We start from the raw sequence: 21,423 nt of genomic DNA on the forward strand, positions 1-21,423 counted from the left end.
CATGCAGAAGATGCGAAGCTCAGTTATGCCTTCTCCAGTTAAAGGGACAGGCGGTGGGTGATGAGAAAAACTTCTGCCTGTGACTCTGGGGAGCTACAGAAAGTCACTTGGATAGACCCGATTTGAGAGGCAACCTCATGGGCTCTTCAGCGGAAGTGGTGTCACATGTCACCATCAACATGGGGACACTGGTATTTGGGCAAAATCTCTATGGTAAAAACTTCTACCATAGAGTTTTTGTCCAAAAACTAGATTGTCCCTCCATCTTGAGTGACAACTATGTACATTATCATTCATAATTTTTTTTCTGGGGAGGGGTCCATCTGTAGATTGCAATCCTAGTATCAAATAAGTGGAGGTACCTGTTTGTCCAATGGCCAGTGGCACTTCCAGTATGCACCGGAACTGACATCATCACATCACTCATGATGGAGGGACACTCTAGTTTTTGGACAAAAACTCTATGGTCGAAGTTTTTACCATAGAGATTCTGCCTAAACACCAGAGTGTCCCCATGTTGATGGTGACATGTGACATCTCTTCTGCTGAATACCCAAAGTGATGCTGATGCATTGCCAATAACAGGCCTGAACCTCAGTTTTCTGTTGGTAAGGCCCACCCTCATTGGCCAGCTAAATGGTGCTGGAGGAGGGACTCCAAAGTGTACGACACTCCTGCCCCGACAGGAGTTTTGCAACCTTAACATACACTGACGATCTCGCAACAGACAAAAGGAGCTCTAGCACAGGTTATGTGCTAGTGTAGCCCCCATGCTCAGAATGGGTTGACCCAGAAAGGGGTGGAGACTCAAAGCAGCAAGAGGCTGCAGAGCTCATGTAATTTGGAGGAGACAAGGCTACCAGACTCAGACATTGATTGGTATAAGCCCTTAACACCTTGTTAAGGGTTTGTTGTGGTTGTAATGGGTGAGAGTTCTCCTGGAAACCTTCATCATGTTGAATCCTGTTCATCAAGCCCTTGGAGTCTTCAGGAGCCAACCCACTTGCAAAGAAGAATTGGACTTGGCAGTATCAGTAGACTGTAAATATAAGGACTTGAAAATGCAACCTGAACAGGACCTTGAAGTGTGATGTTAAATGTTGATGTTGTATGTTAAGAAAGTAAACCATTTTGTTTTTAAAATTTGTTGTTGCAAACTCATTCCAAGTTCTGCCCCACAGAACCCACAGGTAGAGGTTACACTAGGTCTCTCTTTATCTGCTACAGGAGCAATATAACAGACTGCATAAGGGTTATCAACCCTGGGTTGGGAAATTCCTGAGGATTTGGAGTTGGGAGCCTGGGGAGGGGAGGGTTTGGGGAGGTGAGGTGAGGGACCGCAGAAGGTATAATGGCATAGAATCCACCCTCCAAAACTGCCATCGTCTCCAGGGGAACTGATACCTGTCGTCTGGCGATTGGTTGTAATCCCAGTAGATATCCAGGCTCTTCTTGAAGGCTGGAACTTTAGGCCTTGCCTCATTTCCTACAAGCTTTTTGTTGTGAGCAGAATGGCTGCCCTCTTGGCATACGGGAGGCCTCGAGGGGGTTTCGAGCATCCATTTTGAATGTCAGGATGGAGTTTTGGCAGAGCAAAATGGAACGTTATGAAATCTTTTCAGCATGGAATACCTATCGGGCCTGTGATTCTCAGCACAATCCACTTTAAGAGCCTCAGTCCACACAATGTAAGCAAAGGATAATCACTTTCCAGTCTTTTTTCCCTCCAGAGAAATGTTATGTCAAAAACTACTTCATAAATAATGTCTCACGATTACTCAACCTGGAGCGTTCCAAGTATAGAAGCCTCCAGAAATTTAATTGCGATTCTCTGGCCGCTCACATATGAGTAAATTAAAAATAAATGCTCAGCCTTAAAAATTAATGAAACAAGGGCTTTTGCAACCAGCACTCCACTGGTCCTAAGCAGGTTAAGCATTTCACTTGGAGTGGCCACTGTAATTGTTATTAAAGGAGAAATGTTTTGTTTCCAAATGGTGTTTCCTTGCTCTTCCCCACTGTTGAAGAGAAGTTAAAATAAATGTTCTTTGAAGATATAACTTCCCATTGTCGTAATGAAGGATATCCAACTGACAGACTTAAAGAGATTTGTGAAAGGAGGAACAACCATGTGAACTGCTGGAATAATCTCTCCTGAGCTTGAATTCTTTTTCTTCTGAAAGATCTGCAAATTTCAGAATAATGAAAACAAAAGGAGCTTTAAAGACCAAGAAATTAGGACTTTATAAATTACCGCATATACTTGGGTATAAGCCGACTTTTTCAGCCCATTTTTAATGCTGAAAAAGCCTCCCTCGGCTTATACTCGAGTCGGCTTACACTCGGGTCGGCTTATACTCGAGTATATACGGTACTTATAAATCATTCAATGAGAGGTAGGAAAAGAAGTGTCAGCTCAGTAGCTGCTGCATTTCCCAGTTTATAAGCTTATATAAGCTTATAGGCTTATACTTGAGTCAATACGTTTTCCCAGTTTTTTGTGGTAAAATTAGGTGGCTCATATTCGGGTTGGCTTATACTCAAGCATATATAGTAAGCATTTTCTCTCCTCTGACAGAAATGATACCTAAAAGGAAACTAGCAATTCAGTTCTACTTATTACTTTCAGAATTAATGTAGAATAAGATCCAGAGAGGTAAGACTCTAGCAATGCTGGCTTTGGTGCTAGAATAAGGTTGCCAATGACCACGTGGAATCTGGAGATCTAAAGAAGTGGAGAATTTGACTGTGTACACCACTGATGATCTTTCAGGTCCTGCCAAGGTTCAGTCTACTCCCCAATTTTTCCCCTGTGTTGAGCGACTCCAATTTTTCCCCTGTGTTGAGCGACTCCTACTCAAATGGCTTGTTCTTTCATTGGTCTGACGCAGCAAGACTCTTCTCACGTAGATGGCAGGGATAAACTTAAGCCGAAATGTTCGCTTTCCAGAATCCAATTTTCTGCGCCAACAGAACCATGGGAGGAGCACTGGTAGAGGATTCAATCATGTGAATGCTGAAGACTGATATCCACCATGTTACATGGTTGGCAGTTTGATCTGTACATTTCGGGAGAGAAGTGGGTTATTCTCTCTGTCTCTCTCTGATTGTCAAGATGGATGGTAAACGCCTGTGTGTTCTTTCGAATGTCAGAAAGAATAATACCTGTCTACTTGTTTATTCTGCACTTTCAAAAGCTCGGAGTGGCTTACGCAATTCTACTTCCCTCCGTTTTATCCGAGAGGACCTGGGTCGAAAACAAGAACGCCATCTACAGGCAGACCATTAAAATGATTGGGATAACACTCTGACTTCAATTTAGATGCCACACTGGGAATGAGGTTAAAGGTCATTGAAAGAACCCGACAAGATCATCAAATGGCCAGGCTGGTTTCGTTCCCCATTTAAATGATAAAAAGATCACCTTTAGACCCTTCTTTTAAGGCTGAAAACCACAAAGGTGATTTGAGCGGTGTCACGCTTGAAAAGAAGGATCCTAAGGAACGGCCATCTCTGCCCCATCAAGGACGAGCCTTTCTGAGGAGCATCAAGAGAGAGTAAAGAGTGACTGAGGTGACAGCTGTCTTTGGTAACTACAGCTCAGTTCTAAGGACGTTTCTAAGGAGTAGGCCCAGCTGAGAAAACGGGCATAGGATTATGCTTCACAAATCTCGATCGGGCTCCTTTGAAATCTCTCCTCTCCCACCTTCAATTTAAATATTAAATATACCAAGAAACTCTGTTTCTTTTGCTAATATGTGCCTGTCAATCAGCCTCTGGGCTGTATGACATGCCATCTGATCACGTCTTTCTTTCTTCTCCTTTTTTAAGGGTGTTTTCAAACGCCTTGTTTAATCGTGTATCTCCTAATTTCATTATCTCTGAAACATTTTACACATTGGATGAGTGAATGCGGTTTGTGCAATTAGCCAAGGTGTTGTAGATTTCTTTGTGGTCTGATTTCTGACATTGGGGGGCGGGGGGGGGCGGGAGGAAAGAGCGGGCATTCTGCTTGCCAAGTCGTACCAAAAGTCGAAAAGGGTCTTCCAAATCATTCAGGGGATTCTCAGCTGCTAGCTGCTCCCAGGTGTAGCCTAAACTGGGAGGGCCCAAACGCGGATTTAACACCTCAGTGAAAAGCATACTGTTAACAAGTGGGGACTGCAAAACTTGTGGCGGAGGAATCCCATCTTACTGCCCCCTCCTGCTCAGCTTCCAGCAGTGGTGGAGCGGCAGAGGCGTAGCTAGGGAAAATGGAGCCCGGTGCAAAATCTGAGTTGGTATCATCAGGATAGTCTCAGGATAGCAGCAGTGGCGAAGTGGCTAAGAGCAGGTGCACTCTGATCTGGAGGAACCGGGTTTGATTCCCAGCTCTGCCGCTTGAGCTGTGGAGGCTTATCTGGGGAACCAGATTAGCTTGTACACTCCAACACATGCCAGCTGGGTGACCTTGGGCTAGTCACAGCTTTTCGGAGCTCTCTCAGCCCCACCCACCTCACAGGCTGTTTGTTGTGAGGGGGAAGGGAAAGGAGATTGTAAGCCCTTTTGAGTCTCCTATAGGAGAGAAAGGGGGGATTTAAATCCAAACTCCTCCTCCTCCTCCTCTTCTTCCTCTTCCTCCTCTTCCTCCTCTTCCTCTTCTTCCTCCTCCTCCTCTTCCTCTTCCTCCTCCTCCTCCTCTTCCTCTTCTTAAGATACCCTGAAATTTTGATGCTGCTAGCCTAAAAACTGCACCCCCTGCAGGCCAAAAACTGAAAAGCACTGAAATGTTTGCTGCCCCCCCAGGTGCGTGCCCGGTGCAATGCGCACCCCCAGCCCCCTTGTAGCTCTGCCTCTGTGGAGTGGCCCAGAGTGGCTCCTGGGCTCTGCTGCTACCACAAATGGGCCAAAGTAGCTCCTAGGCTCTGCCACTGCAGCGGCATGGCAGAGGTACACCCCGTTGGGGACAATGGAGACAGCCAGAAAAAGGTAGGTGAGTTTTATTTGGGGGGAATTTACCCCCTTTTTTAGTTTTCAGATTTTTCAGCAAACTTTAAGTTTAAAGAATCATCTGTTTGGGGTGAGTGTGCCCCCTATCTGTGAATTTAAGTATGCACAGATAGGGGAGCACAGTTCAGAATTAGATACATAGATGTTTTGGATTGCTATATCACTTTGAACATGCCGAGGTGCTTCATGTTCACTGTTTGGCTGTGATCCTTACAACAGTGCTAAAAGGTTAGATGGTCATCTGACAGCAATTATGATTCTGTGAACTTGGGCTTATCATGAGAGGGAGGGCAGGAAGGGATGAATCCGTGCTTGGCTCTTATGGCCTTTTCTTACATACCCACGGAAATGCCAGTTGCTACTTCGGGTCAGAAAGGAAATTTCCTCCAGGCCAGATTGGGCAGGGATCCTGGATGTTTTTTTTGCCTTCCTTTGGACAGAGGGCAGAGGTCACTGGGGGAGTGTGTGCATGGGGGTTAAGTTGTGACTTTCCTGCATTGTGCAGCGGGTTGGACTAGATGCCCCTTGAGGTCCTTTCCAGATCTATGTTTCTGTTTTTTATGATTCCCTGCCATGACAGCTTCACTCATCTCAACAGGGCTTTTATGCAGGCCCTGTTTGTCAAATGGACAAGATCAACATGTCTTCTCTGTTGTGGCTCAACGGGAAAGGCAGACTATAAATAACCTTATGGTACTGTATGTGGCGTTTCCCCTAGTTGCCCCGGCCCCGCAGGTGGCTGTACCGACCCACCTTCCCTGACCTGGGGGTTGGACTCCCTAGACGATGTTACATTAGCTTGGCCTTGAGGGCCAAAGAACAGTCTTGCCCACAGGGCGCCTTGCGTTAGACCACGCCTTGTACCCTCCTCCCGTATCCTGACCTGGGGTCCCTGTGCTGTTTGCCAGAGCTACCGGCTTGCCTGACCCCTCTCCCTCTCCCTCTCCCTCTCTCTGTTGCCTCACAGAAGAGAGCCCTCTGATTGCTTCTCCCCTTCTCCGGCTTCCTTGCCCCACCATGTTATGCTTCACAGGGGGTGGGTGGGTGTGCAGCCAGTGTGAAGCCGGGGTTCCCCAGCCTGTTCCCCCACAGTGCTGGGCAGCAGCCCCTTCTTGCCTCGCTGCCACTCCCTTCCCCTGCCAATGCCCTCCCCACTCCCTGCTGCAGTGGCAGCTCCAGAGGCCCATTTCCCTTCTCCTTTTATCTACTCCTCCTCTTGGCCCAGCAGCAGCTCATCACTCTCTCACACAGCCGGTTCAGCTGTGAGAGGCCCCTCCCGTCCAACACTCACTCTGCTGGCTTTTACTCTGTCTGCTGTTATCCTGCTGTCTCTCCCTTTGCCAGCCCTTGCCCTGCCTGCTGTGCTGAGTCCGGGCGCTGGGGACAGGGCCGCGCCCGGACACTGTAGTATTATTATTCTTGTGTCGAAGACGGGTAGTGTTGGCAAGGTCGAGACTGAGCTTTCCTGATTTCTCAGGAAAGTCTGGCAATTAAAGTGCTCCGGTTATCATTGTGACTGAGCTAGCATTTTCCCGAAACGGTCCGGCAAGCAGTGCATATTACAGAATGGGAGTCATCGGGGTGGCTCCCCGACTTCTAGATCCATTGGGAATTTAAATAAATAGACTGGGAAACGAGGCACCAGCTTTGAGTTAAGAAAAGTGGCAGCCATCAAGGAAACAGCATGGGCGTTGGACAAGAGTGGGCTTTTCTCTCTCCCCCAATCAGTTTTTAAATGTCTCTATTCATTACTTTTTCACAAGGTGTGGATACACTGGGGGGGCCGTTGTTAAGAGAGTGGAGGATATTTCTCATCACTAGTTGAATGCAGCGGTGAAAACACTCACAAAGCGGGGAGAAACCCTTGAGGGCAGAGCAAATCAAATGTATGGAAATGTACATTTGGAGGCAGATGTACATCACTGGGTAATGAATCGGTTGCAGAAGCGCATGCTGCATGACAAAAATTCTTTTCTTTGGAGAGTTGGGCTCAGGGTAGCCCGTTCTTGTGGTTCAGAGTGGAAACCGCATCTGCACAGGGCTGATTTGCTAGTCTCTATGTCAGTCATGAAGCAACTTCCCCTTCTTCTGAGCCCCACCATTCATTGGCTTACCTTTGTGACTTTACCCTTATTTTGAGTATTCCAAAGTTTAAAAAGATACGGGTGATGGGAGTTAAAAGACCTACAAGCACCAAAGGTTAGTAAAGACAAACATAATGCCTTGATGGGCAGTGTGATCAAAAATGGGGTGGGGCAGTTGTGTGCCCAGAAGTGACATCACAACATCACGTGATGTTCTGCTAATCCCCCCAAATTAATTTCACCCTAGATATGGGGGGAGGGAAATTTCTAAGGCACCACTGATGCCATGATGTCACTTCCGGGTATGTAACTGGAAGTGACATCATAGCACTACGTGATGCTGTTTCCCACGTTTTCTGCCCCTCCAGTATCCCCAGAGGTTGTAAGCAGAGAGCTGGCAGCCCTAACGTTTGATGATCCTGAGTTCTTTCATTGGGCGTTCTTGTATTATGCCTATTCTCACCCACTTCCAGATGATAGTTTGATGCTGTGGACCTGCCTCTGAGCAGTGTCTGGGACTAACCCAGAGCCAGCGTGGGGTAGTGGTAAAAGGCAGGTGGATAGAGAACCGGGTTTGATTCCCCACACCTCCAGCTGAGTGGCAGAGGCTTTCCTGGTGAACCAGATGTGTTTCCGCACTCCTGCATTCCTGCTGGATGACCTTGAGCTAGTCACAGTTCTTTCTGAACTCTCTCAACCCCACCTACCTCACCAGGTGTTTGTTTTGGGGAGAGGAAGGGAAAGGAGTTTGTAGAGAGACCAGCACTTTGTTCTCCCAGCTCTCCTCATTCTGCATTATTTTCATAGGCCAAACCTACACGTGCAGCAGAATTAAGCAATGGATGGGCTACGACACATCAGATGATCAGAAGGGGAACTCTTTTTTTGACTGTAAACAAACAAAATGTTTAACTTCTAGCAAGGAAAAAAGCGAATACATATATATATATTAAAATTCTAGCTCTGCCCACCCCCTGTGTTATTTTTTTTTTCTCACGGGGATAGTGCTTTATGTAGGCAAGCATTCAACAATAGAACCCCACTCTTGCCGTTTTAAATGGTATAGTCTACCCATTAAAGTCAAGTTTCCCCTTCAGTCGTGTCCGACCCTGGGGTACCACTGCAAGCAGTGATTTCATAGGCAAGCCATTTTTGTGGGGTAGTTTGTTATTGCTTTCCCCGACTATTTTTTACCCCCTAGCTATGTGCTAGGTCAGTGATTTTCAACCAGGGTTCCGTGGTACCCTGGGGTACCGTGAGCATGTCCCAGGGGTACCGCGGCAATGCTACCCCCCTTTCACTTTTGTGGTGTCTCCTGCTGGCGCCAGCAAGGACATGGAGCTGGCTCAGGGCAGGGCCTGCCACAAGGTCAGCAGCCACTTCCTGCCCCCCCAGTTCTTCCCTTCACCCTGGTAGGGGAAGTTGGGGGGTGGTGCAAGCAGGGGCACTTGGAGGGGAAGGTGGGGGGGGGGATGGCAGGGGTACCGTGAGATATGAAGAGTGAGGTCAAGGGTACCGTGACATCGAAAAGGTTGGTAAACACTGTGCTAGGTACTCATTTACCGACCAAGGAATGGGTGGATGGCTGAGTTGACCATGAGCCAGCTGCCAGGATATCTGACCCACAGGGGGCTCGAACTCCTGACCGGGTGAGTGGCAGCGCAAGCACTTAACCACTACACCACGCGGCTCCTTGTCTACCCATTAGTCCACTGCTTAAGGAGGCCGGGCCCTGTAGAACGGCTCCCACACAGGAACAAAAGAAAAGTCTTCTCCTTTAAAATGCATCCCCTCCAGTTCCAATGTGATGTGTCTGAGCACCCAGTTCAGGTATTTAACACAAAGTCATCGTGAAACTGACTAATAGCACAAAATATTCGGGGGCAACAATACTCCCAGACCTTATTCAGCACAAGGGGTTTACCTCCTTCCTCTGAGCAGATCAATCAATCAAATGAATACTCGTGGACAGTTCATTCCTCCCAGTACCAATCCCCGGAGACTGGCTCTTCCAACCTGAAAGGAAAACGTGGGCAGATTTCCCAGAAGCAGGAAAATAGGCCGCAAAGTCACTGTGAGTTGCAATAAAATGCCATGCATTGTTCATAGGTGAAGGTCATCTGCTGAGTTAACCACGAGGCTGTGGTTTGGAATCTGGGAAATCGTCACAGGAAAGAGTTCCCAACATTTGTCACTAGAATTTATTCAAGCGTAACCTTTTTAAATTGCCACCAGACTCAAGTGGAGAAATCCACAGTGCAATCCTAAGAAGAATTAAAGCCTTCTAAATCCATCAAGAGGGTCAGAGAGGTGTAGTGGTCAACAGTGATGGATTCTAATCTGAAGAACGGGCCTTGATTCCCTACTCCTCCTCATGAAGTTTTCTGGGTGACCTTTGGTTGGTCATAGTTCTCGCTGAACTCTCTCAGCCCACACAGAGGCAGGCAATAGCAAATAACCTCTGAATGCCTCTTACCTTGGTATAATATAGCTTGATCTCATTGGGTCTTGGAAGCTGAACAGGATCAATACTTGGATGGGAGATCACCAAGGAAACATATATATTCGATGGCAGATCAGAGATGTAACTGGACCAGAGTGCCCTGTCTCCCTGTCCCCACCCCTTACCTTAGTGCAGGCTGGAGAAGCAGCCTGTTTCCTTCAGGCAGAAAACGGCTTTGTGGGAACTATACTTCCCATGAGACCCTGGGACTCACAGGTCTCCTGGGAAGTGTAGTTACCACCAGGCCGTTTTCAGCCTGAAGGGATCAGGCCACTTCTCCAGCCTGCACTATTTGACGAAAGTAAGTGTGTGTGTGTTTGGGGGTGCCATGGGGGTGGGGGAGGGGGCATTGTGGGGGCGGGGGTGATTACCCACCCCCCCAGGCACATGCCTGGTGCAACGCACACACCCGGTCCCCTGGTAGCTCTACCTCTGTGGCAGATGTACCTCTTGGGAACAAGATTTTGGGGTATGGGTAGAGATTGCAAGCTAAATATGAGCAGCCAGTGTGATGCAACGGCAAAAAAGGGTAACGTGGTCCTGGGGTGCATCAACAGAGGCATGACATCCAAATCACAAGATGTGCCAGTCCCACTGTACACTGCATTGGTCAGGCCTCCCCTGGAGTATTGTGTGGAGTTCTGGAGGCCTCACTTCAAAACGGATGTGGACAGAATGGGGCAGGTGCAGAGGAGGGCAACGAGAATGATCAGCGTCCTGGAGACCAAGTCCTACCAGGAATGGGTGAGGGACTTGGGAGAAGAGGAGACTGTGGGGGGACGGGCAGACATGACTGCTCTTTTAAAGTATTTAAAATTGGATGGTGGCTAAACATAATTTCTTGAATTAGTGTGTTTATGTGTGATCCTATGCAGAGGTACTCTGTTCTAAACCCATTTGTTTCAGCAGCTTGGTTTATCTATCTGTCTGTCCGTCTGTCCGTCCGTCCGCCCGCCCGCCCGCCCGCCCGCCTGCCTGCCTGCCTGCCTGCCTACCTACCTACCCACATACTCATCCATCCATCCGATTTGGTAGACCGCCCTACCCCCAAAGGGCTCAGGGCGGTTTACAGAACAATAAAACACAATACATCGAATAAACTCAGTTAAAACAATAAATACGTTAAAAACATTTGCCGCAGCAATCTTCTATAGTTAATTAATTTTTAAAAATGGATGACGTCCGGTATTTAACTCCCGGGAGGGGACTGGCAGATGTTCAAATCAGATGACCCACAGTGCAAACAGAGAGGGCAAACAGAGACTGGAAAGACTCTGCCCAGGAGTGCACTTTGAGCATCTGAACGTAGGCCATACGCTGGTTTGATAGATCAGTCCAACCAGGACCTGAAGTTGGTTTGTAAACTGCAGTTAGCCTTAGCTATGGTTTCACTTGATGTCTGAAGGATTTGTCCTAGCTTAATCCTAGTGATGCCCTTCCAGAGACCGGCAACGGCTAGCCACCTCTGTTTAATCGTCTTAATATTCCTTTGTGGTCCCCCTAAGTCATCTGACGGCATTTAACACAGAAGCTTGTATAGGACTGAAATCTTAGGATGCGCTTTTGTGCAGACATACTTGGAAGCACACACCATTGTACACAGTGAGGCTTGATTCTGAGTAAACATACACACGGTTTTCTGTCACATTGGTATGAGAAATCAGATCTGTACAGAGCCTTGGGAAATAATATAGCTCACTCTCTTTTCCTTACAAACTAGAAAAGGTTTTTGAACACACACAAAAAACAACCCCAGCCCCATCTTTTCTGGTGCCGTACTTTGCAAAAGCTTCAATTGCTAGAGGGAAGGAGCTGAAACAGTCATACATAATGAATTCCTTGAATCCCACGGGGACTTCATAAAAATATGCATAAGAGTCTCGGTATCTTGGAAGGATATAATGGGTCGCAACCTTCATAGATTCTTGAGACGCTTGTGAAATAGTCAATCTGATTAACATGAGCCTCTGAAGAGGAGCCGTCGTCAAAGGCGTCTTCGGAATCGCGGGCCGTAGGGCAAGGCACATAACAAAGGAGTTGAGGATTGGGGTGGGGGATAGAAGGTGGAAAAACGGCAAGCTAGCATTAGATCAAAACAAAAATCCCACTCCCAACAATTGCGCATTTCATTGTCCTGGAAGATTCTCTGGGTGTCATTAAGTTCAGATAGTCATTGGTCAGCTGTACGCATGGCATGGAGGAGCTGGACATTCAGATACACTCCTGGTTGGCTATGGATGAACTGCTATCTCAATGTCCACTGTCTATCGTAGGCTGATCTGTTATGAGTCTGAGAATATGGGCAAGACATTGGCTGAGCTGCTTGAAACCTACCAAAGACCAGAGAAGGGAGAAGTTGATTATGTATCTGCAATGTTGATTGTGCAGGAAGTAATGAACTGAAACCGAACATAGTAAGAAGTATACTAGGGTGCTGTGTGGTTTCCGGGCTGTATGGCTGTGTTCTGGCAGCATTCTCTCCTGACGTTTTGCCTGCATCTGTGGCTGGCTGGCATCTTCAGAGGATCCTCTGAAGATGCCAGCCACAGATGCAGGCGAAACGTCAGGAGAGAATGCTGCTAGAACACGGCCATATAGCCCGGAAACCGCACAGCACCTCAGTGATTCCGGCTGTGAAAGCCTTCGACAATACAAGAAGTATACTAATTGTAATAAAGCTAAGAGAAAGTCCTTTATACTTTATTTTGATTTTGTTTTGTTTCTTTTTGTTTCTATTTTCCCCTTTCCTTCCCTTTGTTTTCTTCGAGTTCTATTTATCCTTTCTTTTTTCTTACATAATTCTTTCTTTCTTTTTCTTACATAATTCTCTGGGTAAGGAGCAGCAGTGGCGTAGTGCTTAAGAGCAGGTGTACTGTAATCTGGAGGAACCGGGTTTGATTCCCCGCTCTGCCGCCTGAGCTGTGGAGGCTTACCTGGGGATTCAGATTAGTTTGTGCACTCCAACACACCGCAGCTGGGTGACCTTGGGCTAGTCACAGTTCTTCTGAGCTCTCTCAGCCCACTTACCTCACAGGGTGCATGTTGTGAGGGGGGAAGGGAAAGGAGTTTGTAAGCCCCCTTGAGTCTCCTATAGGAGAGAAAGGGGGGATATAAATCCAACTATTCTTCTTCTTCTTCTTCTTCTTCTTCTTCTTCTTCTTCTTCTTCTTCATTCTTAAATAACTTTCCTTCGTCAATGTTATTATCTTTTTTCTTCTTTCTTCACTTTCCTTTTTTCTTCTTTTTTGCAATAATTCGTGAAATGTGATTGTGTATTTGTGCTTTTTCTTTTTTTACAAGTTAGAATAATTATTGTAATTTCGATTTCAGCTTTGTTTTGTTTGTAATACTATCATTATTGAATAAAAATAAATAAACATTAAAAAGTAGAGGTGGTTTGTCATTGTCTGCCTCTACACAGTCTTCCTTGATGGCTCTCATCAGAGTACCTGCTTACAGAGGCGTAGCTGGGCCAAACTGCGCCCGGTGAGCATTTTATATTATCCGCGCCCCCCCCCCCATGGCGCCCCTTCCCCCCTTCTCCCACTTACCTTAGTTCCTTTCCTTTTTGAGAACTTTTCCAGGCTGCAAAGGCCTGTTCTCAGTAAAAACGGCCTGATGGGAACTATACTTCCGAGGAGACCTTGTGAGCCCCAAGGTCTCCTGGGAACTGTAGTTCCTCAGGCCGTTTTTACTGTGAACAGGCCTTTTGCAGCCTGGAAAAGTTCTCAAAAAGGAAAGGAACTAAGGTAAGTGGGAGAAGGGGGGTGCCGCGGGAGGTGGGCGCTGCAGAAATTACAGGGACAATTTACAGTGGGTTATAAATAAATAAATGCAAAGGCAAATGCATTTGCTAGTGGATAAGGTTCAGATTTTGATCCCGGGAGACTCAGGTTTAAATCATCACTTCTACAATGGTAGCTCACCGGGTGACCTTGGGCCTATCGCCAGAGCCATAGTGAGGGGGAACTATGCTCGGGGCATGTGTATGCCCTATGCCCTGTGCCCACACCACACCCCCACCCTGGAACACTCCCAGAACGCCCCCGCACAGGCCAAGCCCAGAGCAAGATGCCCCCGTTCCCTGGGGCGCTACGCCACTGCCTTCAACAGACTCTCAGCCTGGCCTACCTCACAGGTTTTATTGGGAGAAAAACTGAGGAAGGAGGGAAGGGAGAACAATGTCTGCTGAAACTGGAAGGGAGAACAATGTCTGCTGAAAGCCCCAACTGGGAAGAACAGTGGGCTACACACAAATACATGCAAAGGCAAATACATCCGTCAAGAGGCTGAATAAATTTTGACCTGCCGACCCTTGGGGCAGCCTCATCAGTGAAGATCTCCTCTTTCCGAGAAGGTGTACAAGGTGGCAGGAAGTTACTGCCTTTTATTACTCAAGTTTGCCGGCTGCCGAAAGACAGCGGTGAGCCATCAAGGTGCTCAAGGGGTCAACTGCTCAATCGCTATCAACGTTTCAATTGCGAGCAAAGGAGCAAATGCGGCAGAGAGCAGGAACGCAGCCCGGAGTCTTTTGCCCAGCTGTTTTCGGCTGGAAAATTCCCATAGGCATTGCCTCGGGATGGGGTCAATGGAATGACTCCATTGCCCATTACAGCCTGGGCTTCATCTTCGCTCTTTCCCCCCTAGGAAGGAAGAATCAATCACATCTCAACAAGGCCTTGAATTGTATTGAGTCTATTGCTTGGGGGGGGGGGGAAGAATCCCCCCTGCCTGTGGTGATATTCTGCAGAGAAGATAATATGGTCTGAGGGACCCAGGCGAGTATGAAAAAGGAGCTTGTCTGTGTTGGCACGTGGCGGGCAGCTTGCATGCTTCTGTGATGTTAACTTCCTTCCCGTTACACCATCAGCGCCTCTGGCACTGTGACTCTGGCAGACGCAAAAAGAAGTCCCTCTGGCAGTCCGGCCCACTCCCGTTCTCAGCAGCTGCGTGATCTGGCACACAGGAGGCTTTTATGATCAGACAAGACTGCTCTGACCCCTCTGCCCTTCGCAACACGTGCAAACTCTTCCTTCCCTCTGCTGCCTCAACTCTTAGCTGAAGCAGACAGCTACGGAAGACAAATTGGAATCAAGCTGAGGACAGCTGACAACCACAGACTCTCCACCTCTACCACTCTATCAGGACTCTGTATGGCATTTTACTCACAAGACCAAGCAGTCATTATGCAGTGGTGGGATCCAAAAGTTTTAGTAACAGGTCCCCATGGTGGTGGGATTCAAACTGTGGCGTAGCGCCAATGGGGCTGGGCGGGGCACGACAGGGATGTGGCTGGGCATTCTGGGGGCGGGGCATTCCTGGCCGGGGCTGTGGCAAGGACGCAGCCACTGCGCCGGTCCTTGGGCGGGAAACGATTGCATGCAGGTGCAGGCTGCCACGCACGCCGGTGCACCTCCTGCTAGACTGCTTCAAGTTCTGCGCGCTACTGCTGAGAGGAGGGGCGTAACTAAGGCAAAAATCACGTGGCAAAATCACCAATTAGTAACCCCCTCTCGGCACACATAAATAATTAGTAACCTACTCTCGGGAACCTGTGAGAACCTGCTGGATCCCACCTCTGTCATTATGATCTGGCATCGGTCCCTTCTGCACAGGGAACACAAACGGGTTAAATGAACTTGCGTTGCCTGACTCGCCATTTGCACGGCAGGTTCAAGGACCATCTAGGATCACTGTGAGCCCGGCAACAGGATGAGGGATGTTTCACACAGGAAACACTTTGGATTGTTGAAGGCTTTCACAGCCAGAATCACTGGGGTGCTGTGTGGTTTCCGGGCTGTATGGCTGTGTTCCAGTAGCATTTTCTCCTGATGTTTCGCCTGTATCTGTGGCTGGCATCTTCAGAGGATCCTCAACCACAGATGCAGGCAAAACGTCAGGAGAAAATGCTACTGGAACACAGCCATACAGCCCAGGAACCACACAACACCCCAGGAAACACTTTGTTTCCCTGTGAACAGCACATCTGAGAATCCCCCCACCCCAAAATCCCCCAGCCAAGAATCCCTCCCCCACAAACAAACTGGTACAAAATGGTGGCTGCTTACAGAATCCACAATAATTGTAGATGGAAGGGGAGGGGAAACAGAATGCTTCCTGCTTGCCAGGGTTTAGACAAGCAGGAAGTGTGTGAAACCCAGGTTAAAGGGAAAAAATAGCTAATTCAGCAAATTTCATTTAAACCGGGTACAGCAAAATAAAATGAGTTAGAAGGATTTGGGCAGCAAGTTTTGTGGGAACTTCTATCAGCAGAGTTTAAAGCGGAGTCACTCTGGTAAGATGAGAAGATTTAGTTGTCTTCTTGCACTCACTGCAGCCTTCTACCACACTTGGAAAAGAATACTCTCCGTGCAATATGTTCTTTCTATAGGAAGGTTTTTACTTTTGCAGTTGCAAGGTTACACAAGTCTATTCTATACAAGACTATTAAGCTATACAGAACTCTTCAGCAAGAACAAAGTTCAACACACACTGAACTTAAACTCTCTATCTCTATCTCAGACTCTTAGCATAGCATATACAATGCATACATCCAACAGGATACTTTTCCCCACCCAGCAAGAGCCTCTCATTGGTCTAGAGTTACAGTTGAGCTAACCAATCATGTTAAAGGTTAACTGCTACTTCGCCCCTAGACTGACTGTCTCCGTCCTTTGGGTTTTGCAAACTTCTGCTAACTCAGAAGATGACCTTTTGTGAACCTTTACTCTCTTTTTAATATATATCATGACAACTTCTCCCCATAACGTTTTTTTTACGCCCCTTAACCTGTTATATTTTGCCTGTGCGGAATCACCCATTGACAAGAGGTCATTAATTCATAGTTACGAGCGCCAGCTCTGAATTGGGAAATACCTGGAGATTTGGGGAATGAAGCCTAAGGAGGGCAGAGATTGGGAAGGGTTTGCTTTTCCTTGTAGTGCAATGAGGTATAAATACCACAGAGTTCACCTTCCAAAGAGGCCATTTTCTCCAAAGAGGCACGCTGATCCAAGTGACGAAGGGAGGGCAAACTGCGCCTAGGACATGAACTGCCCAATGGACCATTGCTATGTTCAGATTTGTGAGTTGGGGCATGTTCTATAATGTGATGGTGACTTTGAGATGACCTGGTGCAAAAAAAGTTGTTTGGTTGTGTGTGTGTTTGTGTGGGGGGGCAGCCGCCCATATGGGGAGTGGGGCGGAAAACTCAGATTTTGCCTAGATATGCCTCTGGAACAGGAACAAGGGAGGTATTTTACGTATCCATACAGCTTCATGCAGACTGACCTTGGTTTTTCAGGGCTCTGTGTAGCATGTTCCCAAACTCTACACAATTGCAGCCAGATGTGCAGATGCTTTGTAATAATCACAGGACACGGCGTGGATTAAATTGAGCTGCAGCCCTTTATTATACAGAAGCTGAGCGAGCAAGAGGACCGCATCGTTAGAAGCTGGTCAGCCCCCATGGCTGCCCCCAGTGACAACCCCAATCCTTATTGGGGAGGACAGAGAGATACTGGGCCAGGGGGCGTCTGCCCGTCCTTGTGGCCCCCAAGCTGCTAGGGTGTCAGTCTCACCTGCACAGGCCTCCGCGGCATGCGCCTTGAGCCCGCCCCACCCCAAGCCTCTTATGGGGGCCCCCATACGAGGGGAGGTCCAGCACGCAAGCTCGGCCCCCCTCACAAGGATGCGCTCCTCTGCCCAAACCTCCCAGGGCTGCGACAATAAAGAGAAAACAAAACCCCAATCCTTACTTCAGGGAGGGTGGGTGAGTCAATTTGCTTCCAGGCGCCGAAAAAGGCCGGAGCAATTGCGTGCTGCCTCATATATAGGGAGCATGCTCCACCGCCAAGCCCACATGCGTGTTGCACGACCACTGCTGGGAGGAGAGGCTCAGCCGCCTGGCTGGCCCACGGTCACACATGCTCCCTGCCTCCAGGAGCTATTACCACATGCCCTGCCCCCTGTCACAATTATGAACGGGCTCAAGGCGCCCTTATATAAAGCAGTGGTGCGACCGCACTTGGAGTACTCTGTTCAGTTCTGGTCGCCACATCTCAAAAAGGATACCGAAGAGATAGAAAAAGTGCAGAGAAGGGCAACGAGGATGATTGAGGGACTGCAGCACCTTCCTTATGAGGAGAGGCTGCAGCGTTTGGGACTCTTTAGTTTGGAGAGGAGACGTCTGAGGGGGGATATGATTGAAGTCTATAAAATTATGCATGGGGAAGAAAATGTGGACAGAGAGAAATTTTTCTCTCTTTCTCACAATACTAGAACCAGGGGGCATACATTGAAAATGCTGGGGGGAAGAATTAGGACTAATAAAAGGAAACACTTCTTCACGCAACATGTGATTGGTGTTTGGAATATGCTGCCACAGGAGGTGGTGATGGCCACTAACCTGGATAGCTTTAAAAGGGGCTTGGGCAGATTTATGGAGGAGAAGTCGATCTATGGCTACCAATCTTGATCCTCCTTGATCTGAGATTGCAAATGCCTTAGCAAACCAGGGGCTCAGGAGCAGCAGCAGCAGAAGGCCATTGCTTTCACATCCTGCACATGAGCTCCCAAAGGCACCTGGTGGGCCACTGCGAGTAGCAGAGTGCTGGACTAGATGGACTCTGGTCTGATGCAGCAGGCTCTTTCTTATGTTCTTATGTTCTTATGGACTGTCCGGGAGCGGCGAGTCCCCCCCTCCCGGACTTACCGCCGCCGCTGGCCACGGACTCGATGGCCGCCTCGCCGCCACGCCCGATGCCATCCCAGCGGCTGGATTGGGCGGCCGAGGGCTTCGGGCGGTGGCAGACCGTCAGGGGGCCCGGGGAGAAGCCCTCCGGGCGGCGCCGGGCGCTGGAGCGCTCCGGCGGGGCTCCGACCCGCCCGGGCCGTGCATTAAGCCTCCATGCGGCCAGTCCTGGCTCGGAGGGGGAGGCAGCGACCGGGACGGCCGGACGGAGCTCAGCCTCGGCGACGCAGCCGGAGCCGACGCCACTTAGCGCTACTGTGCTGCCGCCGGTGGGACTATGCTGGCCCGGCCGCTCCCAGGAGGGAGAGAGCCTGGCGGGACTTTCAGCTGGCTCGACCCACCCGGGACGGCGCCAAGGCGTCACGACCCTCCCGGCTCTGGTCCGGGCATGACAGGGCGGGCCCGGAGGTCTGGGAGGAAGAGCAGAGCCGCAAGGAGAGGGGCTCCTTTAAGGAGTGTGTGGGAGGCCATGGCGAGGGATAAAAGGGGAAAAGAACAGCGCCCAGCAGCTGGGGGTGTGGTGGTGGGACAGGAGGCAGAAGGAAGGGTGCAGAGAGGGGCTGGAGGAGCCGGAAGGAGAAGGAGAGGTTGGGGAAAGGGGCCAGCTGAGGGACAGGGGAGGGGAGTGGGGAGGCCTCGTGGGAAGAGAACAGGCCCCCCCAGGGTTACTGGTGACAGGGAGCACTTGTGGAGCAAACAAGCTCCCCTCGGGAAACAAAAGGGGAGTCCTGTGGGAGGAACAGGCTCTCCCAGGGGAACTGTGTGGAGAGGCCAGGCGGGCCCTGAGGGGGTTTAGGCCCCACTGTTTGACCACCCCTCCCTAGAACAGGGGTGAGGCCGGGAACAAGAACCCCGGGTAGGGTTTGGAGGGAAGGCATCAGGGCTCCCCCGCGGTACTCTGGAGGGGGACCCTGACATGGACCTAGTTGATTCTAGTGCCATGATATACATAAATTGGCCCTGTCCAGACAACATCATGACTGGATGATGGGCCGTTACTAATATTTGAAGGTCGCTCTCCCTTGCCTTTCCTTCTTGCTCTTTCATTCCACCTTGAGAAACAAGTTGCTTACTCTCTTGTTTTCTCATTAACTTTCTATTAAATTCTCATTAGCTTTAACTCTCTTAGAGCGTTATATGGAGGTTATATTGCCCTTTTCACTTGAAGGAGAAGATGCTAGAGAGCAATTCTGTGCTTGGGTTTTATTTTTGCTCTTTGGGAGATGCTTTGGGTGTTCCTTGTTTGTGTTTTGTTCTTGGTCGTCTGGAGGTGATGTTTGTTGTACGGTGTGGTTGCTGCATTTAATTTTAGATGCGTATTAGGTATGTTCTAATTTCCCTCCATCTTCCTTCCCTATCTTGTTAATTAGATTAGGGAAAGGTGAAATTCTATCCAAGAAGAGAAGAAATCAGTTTCAATATTCTTTTTATAGATAGTCCTCGTGTATATATGTTAGGTGTTTGGAATTTGTGTGTTGAGTCACAAGGTGTTTATGCTATTAGATTGGATTATGGAGAACATCACAAGCAACCCCCAGATCCATTCATGGTTGCTGGGCTCTTGGTAGGCCTGGATATAACACCTGACAAGGACTAAGCTAAGGGCCAAATCACGTGTCATGTTTTATATGAGTTTGCCACGGGGACTAGCTGTCGTACTGCAGTTGCGAGTCCCTAGAGACAACTCCTGATAAAATTGCTGCAGGGGCCCAGTTTTATTTATTTATATTTGTTACAACATTTATATCCTGCCTTTCCTTGCAGTTCAGATTAGGGTCATGGCACGGTGCGGGGGAAGGGCTCTTGCCCCCCCCTATTTTCAGGAGCTGAAGTGGCTTGTGGGGTGTTGTTGACTCCATCAAGGAGGTTCAAAACACCACATAGATTGAGGATTTGTAAATTACTGAGGTAGTTTCATTGCTGAATTGAGACCAGAACTTCAGTCTCTCATGGCGAAGTCAGAGGTGGGATCCAACAGGTTCTCACAGGTTCCCGAGGGTAGGTTACTAATTATTTGTGTGTGCTGAGAGGGGGTTTCTAATGGGTGATTTTGCCACGTGATTTTGGCCTTAGTTACGCCCCTCCTCTCAGCAGTAGCGCGCAGAACTTGAAGCAGTCTAGCAGGAGGTGCACCGGCGTGCGTGGCAGCCTGCGCCTGCGTGCATTCGTTTCCCGCCCAAGGACCGGCGCAGCGGCTGCGTCCTTGCCACAGCCCCGGCCAGGAATGCCCCGCCCCTGGAATGCCCGGCCACGCCCCCATCATGCCCCTCCCAACCCCATTGGTGTTACGCCACAGTTTGAATCCCACCACCATGGGAACCTGCCACTAAAATTTTTGGATCCCACCACTGCTTGTGGGGTGTTGTTGACTCCATCAAGGAGGTTCAAAACACCACATAGATTGAGGATTTGTAAATTACTGAGGTAATTTCATTGCTGAATTGAGACCAGAACTTCAGTCTCTTGTGGCGAAGTCCCACACTCAGTGCCTCAGGGACGAATTATCCATTAGGTTTTGTCTGAGTTTCCCACAGGGACTGACAGTTATATTGCAGCTCCGCATTATAAGTCACTCCTCATAAAACCAACGTAGGGGGCCATTTCAGATCAGAACTGTGGCGTGGGGAAAGAAGAGGGTCCTGCCTTCCCCATTTCAAGAGCAACACATGCATAGCTGCACAGGCATACAGAAATGAACCCCTGCAGCCATGCCAATTGTCCCACAATCAGCTGCACCTGCGTAGCTGCACAAGTGCAACACACAAAAGAAAAAGATAAGAAAAAGGGACCTCCCTGCAACTGCCAGGCAATAATAAACGATTGCTGTAGGTCGGTCATATTTGCCGCCACAGGGAGAAAACGTGCTTTGGGGGACTTTGTATGCTGTATCAATCACTCACTAGATGCAACGTTAATACCAACTACAATTCAAAGACGGGTTGCATCAACCGCTTTTTATATATTTGTGCATAACAAACAACAATAAAGTGCATAAACAGTGAAATTCAGTGCAAAACTGTGCAAAACACTCCTTAACAATTTTCAACGATACAGCTTACAATGGTTTCAATTGCAGCATTCACTTATTGCCTCCG

Source organism: Sphaerodactylus townsendi, linkage group LG02, assembly GCF_021028975.2.
Source record: "Sphaerodactylus townsendi isolate TG3544 linkage group LG02, MPM_Stown_v2.3, whole genome shotgun sequence".
Taxonomy (NCBI): Eukaryota; Metazoa; Chordata; class Lepidosauria; order Squamata; family Sphaerodactylidae; genus Sphaerodactylus; species Sphaerodactylus townsendi.